This window comes from Magnolia sinica, chromosome 3, assembly GCF_029962835.1.
Source record: "Magnolia sinica isolate HGM2019 chromosome 3, MsV1, whole genome shotgun sequence".
NCBI classification, from domain to species: Eukaryota; Viridiplantae; Streptophyta; class Magnoliopsida; order Magnoliales; family Magnoliaceae; genus Magnolia; species Magnolia sinica.
The window spans coordinates 99,040,549-99,051,298 of NC_080575.1; the positions used below are offsets into that span (position 1 = coordinate 99,040,549).

General features: G+C 38.4%; 1 protein-coding gene and 1 long non-coding RNA gene across 2 annotated transcripts in view; both read right to left on the bottom strand.

Moving 5' to 3' along the window:
- Positions 1 to 3,674, bottom strand: part of LOC131240378 (uncharacterized) — an 82,118-nt gene extending 78,444 nt beyond the window's left edge. The window contains exon 1 of the mRNA XM_058238566.1: positions 3,567 to 3,674. The gene's annotated coding sequence lies outside the window, so the exon portion shown is untranslated. The remainder of the gene's footprint in view (positions 1 to 3,566) is intronic.
- A 1,110-nt stretch (positions 3,675 to 4,784) lies between these two features.
- LOC131240380 (uncharacterized) lies at positions 4,785 to 10,266 on the bottom strand. The gene is made up of 7 exons (XR_009168726.1): positions 10,177 to 10,266; positions 9,873 to 9,953; positions 9,469 to 9,699; positions 6,661 to 6,819; positions 6,526 to 6,581; positions 6,232 to 6,429; positions 4,785 to 5,224 (listed from the first exon to the last, which is right to left on the bottom strand). It is a non-coding gene; the product is annotated as an uncharacterized LOC131240380 (long non-coding RNA).
- Between the last annotated feature and the right edge of the window lie 484 nt (positions 10,267 to 10,750).

A 10,750-nucleotide genomic window follows, 5' to 3' on the forward strand; every position in this document is an offset into this window, starting at 1 on the left:
CATTGGTGATTAGCAAACATCATGAATAAGATTTATGACCCATACTCTGATTTTGAGGTCTTATCCCACCAGTACTGATAAGCAGTGAACCTTTGGAATGGACTGTCTGTAAGCAATCAGTTCCCCTAGAGGAGAAAGGGCCACTGCTTGTCTTTGTTTTCCAGTTCTTGCTTATCAGGACCATGCATCTGATATAACTTCTGCTGGTGGGGCTATGGTCCTCATGGAAAGAACACAATAACAGAACATTCAGTGACAGAGCAGAAACACAACATGCAATCTTTCAATGGAAAAGGTGATTAATAGCTAGAGGGTCTCAAAGTATTTAAAGGGTGTGATAAGGATCAAATAGACGAAATTTGGAGGGAATCCATATATTTGTAGTGAGAGATGATTTCTCATTATATTAGAGCCAGGATGTCTGTGTTTGATTTGTGCTTTCTTTTTATAAAATCTTAGTTGTCTTTCAAAATATTAATAATATCATACTTGCATTTCAAATAAATAAACAGATTAAAAATAAAAAAAAAACACTTGGGAGTACATATACCCAGTGTTCGAAATATCGATACTATCGGCCAATATTATCGTTATCGGCCCCCAACGAGACGATACCCAGGCGATAACGCCCGGAAGATAGCAAAAATGCAAAAATTTAGATATCGCACGATATCGCCATGCGTATGGGTGGAGAATATAAAAAAAATGAATTAGAGAAAAAAAGGAGCAATCAGAGAGTACCCGCAAAGATTGGTGATCGGAGGTGGGCCATTACGATATATCTGTGGGGATTTCTCGGAGATTCCGGCGAGAAATCGGGCCAGATTGAGGAACCCCTTCCTCCGGAACGAGAATCGTCGCCGCTGCGATCGTCGGAACCTCTGCGTGCGTGAAGGAGAGGGAAAATGAAGAAGAAGGGCGCGGAGATGGGTGAAAAGGGATTTTCGATTGTGCGGTGGGTTACGGAGTACGCTCCTATCGTACTCAATAAACTCAGTTAGGCCAACCTTTAATGTATGTAGTCTATCCACGCCATCCATTCGTTTTCCCATCTAATTTAAGGGGTTGATCCCTAAATTTAGGAATTTTAAGGGCCCACCTTAAAGGAGTCACTCTTTCCACTGTTTTCTATGGTGGGGTCCACTCGAGCTCTGGATCTGACCCATTTTTTGGCTCATGCCATAAAATGATCTCTTCAAATGTATAAACGATGTGGATACAAAAAATACATCATGGTGGGACCCACGTAAGTTGGTCACGTGGCATTGGGGCCGTAAATGACGGAAACAGATTGGATACTCCCCCTGGCACTAGCCCGTGGATGGTGGTCGGTGCTTTGTGGGCCCCACAATAATGTATGTATTTCATTCATTCCGTTCATACATTTTTAAAGATCATTTTATGGCTTTATCCCAAAAAATAGAGGGATATAAATCTCATGTGGACCACACCACAGGAAAACAATAGTGATTGGATATCCATCATTTAAATCCTCCTAATGCCCACTGTACTTTTTATTTGACATCAAATCTATTGAATAGGTCATAAAGACCGAGATGAAGGGAAAAAACAAATATCAGCTAGATCCAATACTTTTATGGACCCAAAAAAGTTTTTAATGGTCAACGTTCATTCCACACTGTTACCTGTAATGTGGTCCATTTGATATTGGAATATATCTAATTTTTTGTGTAATATCATAAAATGATATATAAAAATGGATGGACGTCATGGATGAAACACATACATCATGGTGGGGCCCACAAAGCACCGACCATCAGCCATTGGTGGGGCTCATAGAGCAATGGCGACATGGTACGCTGGTACCGAGTAAACTCTGTTGGGCCACCGTGATTGCACGTGGTTTATCCACGCCGTCCATTCGTTTTTACCGATCATTTTAGGTGTTCAGCCCAAAATTGAACCATATCCACAACTCAAGTGGACCATACCACAAGAAACAGTGGAACTGTTAATTTCTACCGTCGAAACCTTTTTAAGTCCCATAGTGATGTTTGTTTGTCATCCAACCATATATTTATTTTTTCCCTTCATCTGGATCTTTATGACCCAATCAACAGATTGGATGTCAAATAAACAGTACAGTGGGCCTTAGGAGGATTTTAATGGTGGATATCCAATCATTATTGTTTTCCTATGGTGTGGTCCACATGAGATCATATCCCTATAATTTTTTGTATCAAATACTAAAATGATCCGTAAAAATGGATGAACGGAATGGATGAAACAAATACATTATGGTGGGGCCCACGGATCTGAGATGAACTGAAATCACAAATATTAACCTGATTCAAAACTTTTATGGCTCCACAAATATTTCGACCGTGGATGTTCAATCCTTACGTTTGCAGCCCATTTGAAAATTGGATCCTGTTCATTTTTGGCTCTTTGTTCTAAAATGATCTCAAAAAACGGATGGACGGAGTGGATTATTCACAAACATCACGTTGGGCCCCATTTAAGTTTTCAGCGCCGGAACTTCCTGCAAATGGCTTGCGCAGGAAATCCACGTCCTTCGATTCTCAGGACGCGTAGCCAGACCGGCTACTGAAGTGACGTCAGTTAGTTCTGTGTGGCCCACCATGATGTATGTGTTGTATCTACACCGTCCATCCATTTGGCTAGATCATATTACGGCATGAGACAAAGAATGGGTCAGATCCAAATCTGGAGTGGACCCCACCATAGAAAACAGTGGGGAGAGGGACGCCCACCCTTGAAACCCTGATCATGGGTCCACTATGATGTTTATCTGAGATCCAACCTATTTATAAGTTAAGTCAGACATGAAAAAAAGGAAAAAACAACTTTCAGCTTGATCAAAGACTTTTGTGGCCCTTAAAAATTTCTAATGTTGGGCGTCACTCTCTCCATTGTTTTCTATGGTGGGGTCCACTCGAGCTTTGGATCTGACTCATTCTTTTTCTCATGGCCTAAAATGATATCTTCAAATGGATGGACGGTGTGGATACAACACATACATCATGGTGGGCCCTTCAGAACTTGGTGACGTCACTTCATATCCCTGTTAATCATAAGTATTTTTCTCAAATTTTACTTTTTCAGTTATTCTCTATCTTTTCAATGAATTGGTTGTGTTTTCATACATGACTATAATATATTTATAAATATCATGCATTCAATTTTAATATAGTTGCATTAGTTCAGTTAAACATCGCATGGCTTAGGACCCTATACAAAGGAAACTTATTATGTGTATATTTTTTTTGAGATGTTATGACTTAAAAGTGTGTATGAAGGGGTTTTTTAACAATCTCCAAAGTTTCATTAAAAAATTCAACCATTTTTCCAATGTTTCCCTATGTTTCCCAAAAAGTGCGATAAACTATGCGATACAAACGATATATCCCGTGCGATAACCGATACGTATCTGTATCTCAAGGGTGCGATACATTGTGTGATACCGATATTTCGAACACTGCATATACCCACAGAGAACTGTTTCAGTAGTAATGAATGAAGCAAGAATATGTAATGTATAAGCCAACAAAACTTTAAGTGAAATAACAAGATAGCAGCATTACCCATTTTGAGGCACTATAAAGTACACAGAAAGGCCTTCCTTAGTAACTCGGCTTCGCTTGGTACTCTTAGTTGGTTTCCTCACATCCACAGATTCATCTTCAACGTCCAACAATAATATATATATATATATATATATATATGAAGTTTGTATCATTGAGCATGCCTTTTTGGTGCCAGGAATTTGGTAAATGGATCTTGGGTTGTCATCTGAGATGTAAGTTGCATATGCGGAGTCGCAGACCTTAATAGATTTATTCCTGCTCACGAATTCCACCAGTTTTTGTTCCACAGCATGCTTCACTTCTGAAAAAAAAAAAAAAAAGAAAAAAAAAAAGGAAGAAACACCTGCGTGCCACACCGAGATGAGCGTAAAGCTGGCAAATCTCTCTAGCTAGAGGTTACTGACAATGTTAGACTGTTTCCTAAGAAAAACAAACTGCACATGTAGACAGCTAGGCTGTGCAGAAGACCCAGTCAGAAAATCATGGTTGTACACTCATCAGGTGGATGCCACACGTGGAATGAGCTGTGATTGGACATGTCAACAGAATGACAGAAATATATGAATGTAACAATAATCAAAGTCATGCCAAAAGGTTGTGAAGTTATAAACTCCACAAACACAGTGTTAATAAGATAATAATGAGAACTGATCATCTATAAATCACCTACCATCCTCTTAAAAATGGATGATTGTAGAAGAAGAGAAGCCATGGAAAAACTGGGTTGTAGTGTACAACCAGTCCTCTAGAGTAAATACTCTGCCCAAGCAGTACATATGAAAAGTACATACATTGCATGACATGATAAGGTTCTTAACAAACGAATAGCAAATGATACAAATTATTTGTTCAACCATGGAGAGGCATTTACAAATGAGAAGAAACAGGCATTCCATGAACAATGCAGAATTTGCTGTTGTGTTTGGATGCACTATTGTATTGAATCGCAATAACTAATTAAACGAAGTGCCAAATTATCCAAATGTAATTTCCTTAACATTCATAGGGCTTAGGCTCAATAGTGCAGTTACAAGAGTTCTAAATGTAATTTCCTTAGCATTCATAGGGCATATAGAATGGGCTAGCCTCTTGGAAAGTTCCTCTTTGCCAATCCTCAGAAAGCTGTTCTCCTGCAAGATTGAGTAAACTTTGGCATATAGAATTTGGAAAAAATATAAAATATAAAATCAATTCATATATGTGTTCATGCCTTGATCTTCGTGGGTTGGTGAACCCGTTTTTGGATGTCTTGTGATCCAAAAAGTTTCTTCACTATCTCATCCAATTCTGCAACCTTCCTCTTGAGATTAGCCTTGTCCATCTATACAAAAGGTAGAAGTGATAGCGAACATCATTAAAGCAAGGTACGGTAAATGGTAATGAGATTTGTCACTATGGTCCACCGGGTACCAGTTTCAGAGGTGTCGTGCAGAGGACTCCCCAGTCCACAACCCCATGTCCCTGCCCTTTTATCTTCACCGGAGGATCCTCCGGCCAGCCGTTTTGCAGGCATTCGATGGGCAGCTAAGATCGCCTGATTGGAGTACGGTGATGCCCCAGTCACGGCCCACTGAATTCAGAGATGTCATGCAGGACTCCTCATTGTAGTCACTGCACCAGATCATCCATCTTCCCACAGTCAAATAACACTCGAGCTGGAAAAAATATACACGCACTGTCTAGATTAAATGAGATTCGAATCACAAGGAGCTAACAAACTCTTCACTACGATGTTTTCAGCATGTTTCCATTGCAAGTGACTCCCCCTTTTGAGTATTTCAGCCCAATCCCAAGCAAACCACCACTTTTGGAGATATCAACCTCATTCACAAGCAATTACAAAAAAGGCTCCCAAGAAAAAATAAAATAAAAAATCACTGAACAAGCCATAATCACTGCCCCAAATCGAACTCCAATATCTGAAATCCAGTAAATCAAACCATAGAGAAGATCCAACGAATCTAGGCCCCAATTCCTCGACCTCCCAAAATCCCCTTCCCCAGATTGCAATCTCTAACCCCCAAAACAGATCACAGACAATCAATAGAATAGAAAGGTAAATTCTACAACACCAATTCGCAGAAAATCATACAATTCAGACAGCTCACAAGCAAATCAAGATGGAAAATATGATCATTCAAAAAAGAGAGAGAGGGAGAGAGAGAGAGAGAGAGAGAGAGAGGGAGAGAGACCTCTTGCTCGGAGAGGAGCTTGCGCTGCATGAGCTGAGAAATGTGCCCATCGAGCTGGCAATGGGAGTTCGAAGAAGGGACTGGATGAAAAGCCCACCCCCAAGAGCGATGGCCCACCCCATCTCTCTCTCTCTCTCTCTCTCTCTCTCTGAAATGAAATGAAATAAGAAATGAATAGAGGGCAGTGGTGGTGTAACCAATAAGAGAATACCCTCTCAGTACACAATCCCCTTCCAGTCCTGGTGGGGGTTACATATTAAATTTGGAACGGCTTGGACCGTTCTAGAAGCAAAGATACACACCCATTCCTAAATTAAGATTTTGGTGTAGTGACCCCCTGGCAAACATCCCTACATCTGTCTCAAAGGAGTCTCTTCCTCCAACAATTCAATTCGATAGTGCATCCAGATGCATCCTTATGCATCTGAAACTGTGAATGAGTCCAGCAGTTTTGAAAAAGTAATACATACCTTCACTGGAAAGTGTTTGTCTTTCCATTTGTTCTCTGAATGGATGGACAGCACAATATTTCACCAGACAATTCAGCATGGAAGTATTTGGAAATTTAGATACACAAACAGGCGGTGGTCAATTTCAACCATCAAACTACTTCCAGCTCCCAATATCACATGATCAGAATCAGTCATGATCTCTGAAACTACTTGTAGCTGCACCACAAATTCATGATTAATTAGTGTAATTGTTCTCTAAAATTAACTTCAGATACATGATATATGAATTTGAGCGGAAAACCCCCTTCAAACCTTTTGAAGAATATGCTGAGAACGTATACAAGTCCAAAGAAAGCGGCAGATCCAACCTGCACCAAAAACACAACTTGAGAAAAAGACTAGTAAAAAGAAAGCCATATGCTTTAGCATTAAGTAATAATACAATACCTTGCTTCATGAGACTTGCAAAGTAAACATGAACATAGTTAGGAATCCTTCAAGCTCTTGGTGCAAATTTTTTCATTCTTCCAAGTAGTAAAGCATGGAGCTTTTAGCGGGACGAGCTTGGGTTGATTTGGTTCAGGTTTTGAACTGGTTGAGCTGGGCCTATCAGACTAGGACTATTCAAATTTTAGATTCTCTTGGAACATGCTTACAATTTTCAACGTATTTGTGAAAATGAAGTTTAACCTCCAAAGTAGTGGTAAAAGTGTGATCCATATGCCGGCTTTTTTAGGCATGGAAGAATACATGAGAGCAACCAAAAGTTTGCAAGTATATCTAAAACACAAATATTTTACATCCTTCAGCCAAAGGGATTTCCATTCCAAGTTTCCAACATGAATTTAGCGTGAAGTCTGCTCCCAAATCAAGAACAAAAGAATCAGATTTACCAATCACATATCAGGTCATGAACCACACACATATTTAGTTCAACAAGCATGTATAAAGAAAACATGACTCTGAAAAGGCCAATGGCCTAGCAGAAAAATTCTCAAACCATCTCACTATTTGCTAGTGGTCATATCAGGTCAGATTAGATAATCCTTTTAAGATAAATCTGGATATTTGTCTGTCTATCTAAACCTCTTAAGATAAAGTGGAACAACACCTACAATATTTTCGTATATATTCATCTTGGGCAATAAGATGCCAAGGCACCCATCCTGTTTCCTGAAATCATTTCAGATAAGATATCAAAAAAAGGTCTGAGGGTACAGGTTGATGCTGGTAACTACATGATATACATAAGAACGCTCATCTGTCATGTATTATGGAAGACCATCTAAAGAGAAGAACAGATCCAAGTGTTTAGAAACTCATGACAATATGATATGATGCAATGATCAAACCTGCACTGCAAAACAATTGACAAAATGCAACTGAGAATGGATCTTTCAGCTACAAACTTTAGAAGAAAAAGAGGAAATATAAAATAGAATGTAAGAAAAAAAAAAAAGTGCTAACTTTTATATTTCTAAAGCAAAGAAGATATGCAATTAACGAAAGTGCTATCTTTTAGTTTCTGGCTAGATGATCTACAATGTTGTTCACACCTGATACACGGATAACATTTGCCAAGTTGGCATGTGGAGCCCCAAGTAGAGGTGCATGTGGACCAAAGGAGGATAGTGCAGGTTTAGCAAACTTCTACAATCTCAGGTATGCTCATGGAAATTGAAATCATCATGCATTGATGACATAATGTCTGCTGATGACAGAAAAGTCACCTCGGCATAGAAAGATCATAAATAGAACCGTTGTCCAAGTCCTTGAAAAGTACTCATGATGACAATCATTGTTTTAAATATCAACGATATCGGCCGATATATCCCACGATATATCTTGTATCCCACCAGTGCGATACGAAACGCACAAGTAGGGCGATATATCCCACATGTTCGATCTAGTGAGCATTTTCGAACTTCGATGCTCTTATTTTCTATAATTCATGTTAAATTAGTGTCAAATTGTTACAAATTCGTGATTTTTCATGTTCTCCATGAAAAATCATGGATTGGGAGCTTCGATTTCGATATTTGGAGGAGATGGGCCGAGTTGTGAAAATTTGAAAAAGAATTAAAAAAAAAAAATTTCACTTTCTCACAAATCGTTTGCAATCTTTGTATTCAAACATCACATTAAAAATGTTTGTAACCTAATCTAGTGATTCTTCTTTTGCTTTTGAATGTATTGCTTGTGTTTCCACACGTCTTCTTACATTTATAAATTATATGAATAGACATCGAATGTTCTTGCATCAATTCAGTTAGACAACGCATAAATTAGGACCCCATACAAAGAAAACCTATTATGTGTACTTGTTTTTTGTAATGTTTTAATTTATAAGTGTATATTGATGTATTTTTTAACAATCATTGAAGTTTCATCGAAAAATTCAACCAATTTCCCAATGTTTCCCCATGTTTCCAACAACAGCGATACATTACACGATACAACCGATATATCCTATACGATAACCGATACGTATCTGTATCCCAAGAATGCGATACGAAACGCGATACCGATATTTCGAACACTGATGACAATAAACAACAATGCAAAATCAGGAAATCAAAGGGAACTTTTGACCGAGTGGATTGAAACTAGCACTAAGAGTTAACAGCAAAATTAATCCAGTTCACTAATTGCATCATACAATGAGAGCAATCTGCCAAAATTTGCAACTGAATCATTGAAGATAAATGATGGACAACAAGGAATTATTCCAAATATCAAACCGACTGACTTGTAGATGTCCAAACAACTAATCAGATAAATGATGTTTGAATTGCATTTCATTAAGAGAGTTACATTACAATTTATAAAGTTAAGACTATCAATTTACACAATCAAGAAGAGATGATCTTGCCAGATTTTTGGCAGGTTGTGACTATATATTATCTCTAATACAAGCCGGAATTTCTTTCTTTAGGAGATGGTCTTGAGCTATATGAGATATTGAATCTGATGTGGAACATAATGTAATAATATACATAATTTATATGTATCACAAAACAATATTTAGATTAGATGACTATCAGATTGGGGGACATTTATTAGGCAGTCAAAACTGAAATATGTCCAATGGTCTTACTTGACAAACAAGTGTCCCAATCAGGTTAGAATTATTCCAACCAAACTGACTTATGAACAGGAACTTAGCTCACTTGTACAAACCGAAAGAGAAGAAAACACCGAATCCCTTAGATAAATTACCTGGGACGGGAACAAGGTTGAAAATAAGCTCCTTACCTATCTCAAATTGCCGACTGATCTCTGCACATTCATCGAGTGAGATAAAAGGATAGATGATCATGGGTTTTTGTCCAATTTAAGCAGTAGTATCTTACAGAACTGAGACATAGCCATCGGAAGAACAGGTAACCATCCTCTAGCCACAAGGATCAACTGAATTGATATCCCAGTTCTCCAATACATTGTGAGGGTCATTCAGTTCGTTCTTTATAGCCATTAAAGCAACAACTGCATTAGGGGAGAGAGAGAGAGAGAGAGAGAGAGAGAGAGAGAGAGAGAGAGAGAGAGAATGCTGGTATCATAAAATCAATACAAGATTTCAATCTAAAAGTTGGATACAAAAAACAGAAAATAGGTCCTTCAGATACGGGTGACTGAAAAAACTGGGCAAGCTACAATACCATTAGAGGAAACTAATATCTTCTTTGCTTGAGATCAGAAAATCAGATGGTTGTTCCCCTGCTTGTGGAAGTTACAGATCTCTGCATGAAACAAATTTTAAAAAAATGGTCATAGCTTTAATGTTGCCAACATATGAATTACACATCATCCACAATCTTTTCATTTGGCGCACATATTTGTCATGAATAAATGAGCAGCTCCAAAAGTACAGTGCAAAAATAGAAGAATGACTTGGACCTGAAAAAATGAAGGTAAAAAAGAAAAAAAGAAAAAAAAAGAACCGAAGCCAATTCAAATCCATACCTTGATTTCATTCACTTCAAAAGAAATGTCTATATCGAATCCCCATAGTACTTGTCAAGAAGCTTCAAACTCGTCTGTCATACCCTTTTTTTTTGGTGAAAGATGACGATTATATTAAAAGCAGAAAAGGATACAGAAAAAAGGGGAGAAAGTCTGCTGAGAAAGCAGACTGACTAGACTCCGATAAAGCTAAGATAGGTAGCCTTTACAGAATCTATATATGTTGCCCAATCTATCAAGAGACGCTTGGATTTGGAGATAACAACTTCAACTGAATTAGAGTCGTCCGAGAAGCATCTCCCATTTCTTTCAACCCACACGGACCACCAAATGGCTAAAATGGCCATCCTCCATAGCCTGGTCATCTTCTTTCCTATGTTTATCCCATGCCAAGCAAAAAGAACTTGATCTGCCGCTTCAGGAGCACACCAGGAGATGTTGAATCGCTGACTGTATTCAGACCAAATGCTGTAAATAAAAGGACAGTGCACTAGGAGATGGTCTACAGTTTCTTCGTTCCTCATGCAGCAAAGGCATATGTTGGTAAGCATCATCCCCCTTTTTCTCAGATTAT